This window comes from Humulus lupulus, chromosome 2 (assembly GCF_963169125.1).
Source record: "Humulus lupulus chromosome 2, drHumLupu1.1, whole genome shotgun sequence".
In the NCBI taxonomy this organism is placed as follows: Eukaryota; Viridiplantae; Streptophyta; class Magnoliopsida; order Rosales; family Cannabaceae; genus Humulus; species Humulus lupulus.
Genome location: NC_084794.1, coordinates 67762937 through 67768552, shown reverse-complemented (window position 1 = coordinate 67768552; position 5616 = coordinate 67762937).

The window sequence follows — 5616 nt, the reverse complement described above, 5'->3', positions numbered from 1 at the left end:
ATCCTCATTCACTTTCACAATTTTCTTTTTACCAACACTCAAGCCTCTTTTTCTCTCTCAATTCTTCCAACCCATTCTCCATCTTGAGAATTTCATCAGCCAAGGAGACAAAAAGGAGAAGCCTTGTGACATTCAAGTAAGTGTCTCACATCTATTCTAGTGCTTTCTGATTGGAGGATAACTTACATTTTGGCATTGTGGACTGTTTTATGTTTTTCTTGTGAGACATCTAAGGGTTTGTTAATTTTTTTTTTTCTGGGATCAGTGGTTGGGTTGTTTGTTTTTTGTAACTTAGTAATTTTTGGGGGAGTGAAACCAAGGAGAAGTTATACTCAATTTCTTTTAAACCAATTGGGGGGTTTAGTCTGTTATTGTATTGAAAAACAATGGGTCCTAAGAGAAATCCTCCGAGAGATGCCTCCTCAAAGAAAGCCTCCTCATCCCGAACTCAACCAACACCACCTCCTCCTGCTGATTTTGATACGCAGTTATTTGTCAATAAGGAAGCGGCTGACATGTTCAAAAAAATTCATAAGAAATCTGTGGTTAGGGAACGACGATTTGAGTTTCAAGAGGAACCTTTTGAAAATAACCCTACGTATGATATCATCCGGGCTGAAATAATGAGACGCAATTGGGGTTTTTTTCTGCAATTCTACCTGTGTGGGAATGACCAACTACTCTCAAATGTTTGAGTTCTATGCCAATTTCCCGTACCTTGATGCAGAAAAGCAAAATTTTATTAGGGGTAAAAAGGTGCCTACGGAAATTTATTCATTTAACCAATTACTGCACCTCCCTACATTGTCTGCGCTTGATGACGAGCATTGGAAGTTGGCTCATTTTAGCGAGCCAGATTATGATGTTGTGGCTGAAGTTCTGAGTATGGAAGGTGCTCGGTTTAATTATCATAATGGCAAGCCTAAAGACATGAACCGGTGGCAGCTTAACCCAATTGCTAAGGCATGGGTTTATTTTGTAATTTCACGCTTATTGCCGACCTCTCATGTTTCTACTATTGATAGAGAGCGTTGTTTGTTGGTTTATGCTATCATGACCAAGATGACAGTTGATGTGGGCCGAATAATTCGTTACAACATTCGCAACATTACCAGATTCAATACTACTACTGGTGTTGCCCATGGTACTTTTATCTCGACCCTATGTAACACTTATGAGGTACCAGTCTTCACCAGCGATCTAGTTTGGAAGCCAATGGGGCCAATTAATTAGACTCTGTTTACGGTATTTCCTTCGGCTTCTCTTACGCCACCTTCCCCTGGCCAGCATTATAAGCGTAGAAGGGCTGATGAACCAGTTGACATTGATCAAGCTGAGGAGGATGAAGCAGATGAAGCAGGCTCTAGTAATCCACATTCGAATTTGGCAATTGGTGGGCCTATTGATGGGCACACGCAGCGCACACATGATCGCTTGGATTATCTTATTCGGCAAAATCAATACTTAATCCAATCGCATCATGCGCAAAATCAGCATTATAATGAATTCCGGGGGCAACAGAATGAGTATGGGTGGGTTCATATAGAGGAGTTGAATGCCTTAGTAACGAGGTGGACTATGAGCTCTGCTGATGAAAATTACTTCACTCCTCCGCCTCAGTTCAATCCATACAACCCCCCACCACCACCTCCGCCATACTGACGTGGCGTGCTTTTTGAGGTAAGTCTTCTTTCCTTACTCTTCATGTCACATTGGGGACAATGTGCAATTTAAATTTGGGGGAGGGATTTATCAGTTATTGTGTTTATCCTTTTTTTTTAATCTTTGTTCTGTTAATTTTAGTTTGCCAATACTTTGTTTGTATTATCATTTGTCATTAGTTTGTGAGATAGTAATTGTGTGAATAACCATGTGCTTGGTTGATTACTCTTGGGATTAAGTTTTAAATGTTTTGTTGGAAATTTGAATATGTTCTGTAAATTGGGACAATTAGCTTATGTTGTATTTGTTTTACTTGGGTATAAGGAATGAATGGTGGAATTTGATAGAACTTGCATTACTTGTCTTTTGAGACGAAATCCTTGATGGCATGTGTTTTGGAATATGATATAGGCAATCTTTTGGAATGTTTGGGCCTTTCAAGTTTACCCTTATCATTATTTTCCCTAGTTTGCTCATTTGTGCCTTAACTTGTTTTGTTGATTGTTTAACCACTTCATTAAGCCAAAATTGTACCAATTATTTTTCCCTGTCCTATGAATTATGCCATAAGCTTAGAAATAAGTTTAGGGGATCAATTTGTGATTGGGTAGAGCGAAAAAAAGAAGGAAAAACATATTGGTGTGAGTGGATGAACAAAGTAATTTTATTTTTCGGTTGAGACAAGTGTAAAGTGTAAAAATACTTGCAACATCACTGTAAATCAATTTCAATTTTCTTCTTCTTCTTCTTCTTCTTCTTCAAAAAAAAACAAAGTGATGTTGGTGTATCGATTATGAGGTCTCAATCGTTGAAAAATGAGTGAATTTTTGGGCTGGCTATTAAAACACAATGTGGGTTGTTTGATTGATTTTTTTTTAGGTGCTTATGGTATAATGAAGCCTAAATGTCCTTTTATCTACCTTTACCTAAGCCAAAAATGCATGAACCTTGAAAGTCCTGTTGATTCCAAAACATGTGTTGTTAACATTAGTGGAGAAAGGCAAGCATGCAAGCATATTGAATTTTGGTGAGTGGATTGTTGAAAGAGTAAAATATGTATGATGTATTCTAATTTCTCATTTTGTTATTTACAACTCATATTCTAATTTCCAACTGAGGCATTTGGGTTAATTGTGAGAGTGATTATACTGAAATTCTGGTTGAAAATCGCATTTGCTATTTCGCGATTGATGATAGTGTGTTGTGGACAAAGTGGAGGCTTTATTATTTGTGTGTTTTGTTTTGTTTCAAGTCTAAAGTCAATCTTTACTCGAGGGCGAGTAAAGGTTAAGTTTAGGGGAGTTTGTTGAGTCTAGTTTTTGTCATGTTTAGGTGGTGTTTTAAGTAGCCTTTTATCTTATTTTTCTTTCATTTAGTGCGGGTTTATGCTTTGTTTGTTTGTCTTTGTGAATATCAGGAAGAATTGAATACTTGGAGGAAAATGTCAAAGAAATGGAAGAAATAACCAAGTTTTTCAACATATTTCGAGAAAGGATGAATCTCGGCATGATTTGGAAGTGTTGGTGAATTTTTGGGATGAAATCTTGAAAAATTGAGAAATACCTTAAGAGCCATGGCATGAGGAAAGTAGAGCCGCAGCTAGCTGGTGAAACAGAGCCATCGTTTTGAAGGAGAACCACGGGCCGCGGCATAGAAGGGCATCAACCCAGAAATGTTAGACACGGGCCACGACATGGGGCGAACAAATCACGAAGGAATTCAGACACGGGCCGCGGCATGGTACATGTAGAGCCGTGACCCGCCTCTTTAAAAATTGAATTGTTAGGTTTTTATAAGGGGGAAAGAAAGAAAAGAGGGGTGTATGGATCTGGGTGTGAATTTTTGCTTGAAGGCTAAAGGCTTGGAGTATTCAATCTACATGTTTTTCTTCTACTTTCTGATGTTATCTTTAATTTTCTTTGTGATTAGTATTATGATTATGAACTAATTTTCTGTTTAGGATTTTTAATTGAATCACTTGAATCCCTATTATGAACTAATGCAATTTCAATTTTCTTCTTCTTCAATCTTCTTCAATTCCAGATAACCTGTTCTTATTGATTGATTATCGATTGGCCATCTATAGTCATTATATATATGTTTTTAAATCAAAATCTGAGAAGTGAGATTTGAATCTGCTGTGGTTATATTGGACATAATTCTAATTTGGAACGAAAGTATCCATATTAATTGTGTAACTGTTTATTAAGTTTTCGAGATTATTGCTACCTTTGTGGTTCAATTTACCATAGAAATATAGGAAATTGTCACCTAGATTGAGTTTATAATTCATAGTATGATTATAGGCTGCTGTATTAACTTGTTAATTGAATTAGGCAGAAAGAAGAAGAACTTAGTACTTTGTATTAGGGAATGATAGGGAGGATAGTTGATGAGATTAAGCATCCTAATTATTTCTTCAGTGTTTAAATCCAAGGTTTTACTATTAATTGTTATTCTATTTAATTTTCAATTATTGTTTCTGAATATTATAGTTTCTTATGCTGTGTCTATAAAAATCAAGAATTTTAATTGATCAAATAGAAAGAGAAATTAATTGACTGGTAATTGAGAATTCAGTCCTTGAGGACGATACTTGGTTTCTTTACCATATTATTACAAATTGCGACTGTGTGCACTTGCATATCATATAAATTTGCAACAACAATGAATAGAATAACCCTGATCTTATTGTTGGGGTAAGGGTCTTACAACAATAATAAAAGAAGAAACAATGGAAAAACAACAATAAAACACAAAAGAGGCTTGAACAAGTTGAAGACCTTTATCCAAATTCCTTATTTTAAACACTCTATGGAGATTGCTTGAGTATCTACAAGTGAAATGAAAATTGAGATTAATCAAGCCTTTGAATTCTTGAAGCAAGCAAGTTTTTAGAATAATACTTTGAGAAAATGGTTGATATTTGAGAGTTAGAGAAACAATGCAAAAGTGTGATCAATCACTTTGAACTCTCTAAAGTCGTTTAAATAGTGTTAGCACTGACCTAGGAAAATCCATACTTGATTTAATTTAAAAATGTAATCAAGCTACGTGTTACTACTACCCTTGTACGACACCAAACAACATGTCGCCTGCTAGTTGGTGGCACATCGCCACATGCCATTTAGCAATGCTAAATAAGGCAGACAATGTCTTTGGTTAATTTTTTATGCTAATTACAAAATTTCAAAATTCACACCTTATTTGTAATTTTCTCAAAACTTTACACCTGCGTATTATTTTTATTATATATATAACCAGTGGTAATACTTATAAATGTGTTAATATCCTTATATCTATGTATCTATGTGATATGAAATACTCTTACATATTTCACATGCAAAACATATAAATGATGACAAATAATCTAACGCCACGTGTTCTCTTTATATTCTGTCAACAGTGTGTTTTGATAGTTTTCTTAAAAGGAATTTATCTCCCACACTAAGATTGGTAGAGCTACCTTATTTTTGTAGTAAGGACACTGCAAGAAAAATATATAATAAGAGCAAACTAAAAATAAAAATAAATATGTTAGTAAAAAAATCATTTGAACGTGTATTAAAATTAACTTTTTATTTTTATTTTAAAAAAGTGGAGTTTCTGCCTCTCTACTTTTGAGTGGGGGCATTACCTACTTATTATGCTTATATTTGTAGTGATAACCAACCATGTTATATAAGGATAATCAACATGGAAACGTTAAGTGATAAATTATTAAAATATAGAATTAGAGCTTAGTTCTATATCATCTTAATTCATTTAGGTCACATTTGGAAAGTGGGATCGCCTACTTATAATGCTTGTTTTTTTGCAGTGATAACTAAATATGTTTGTTAAAGATAATCAAATATGGAAATTGAGCTTAGTTTGATATTATCTTAATTTCTTAAGGTCATGTTTAGCAAGTGAAATTGGATTTATTTGAAAAAAAAAACATAAATTAAGGAA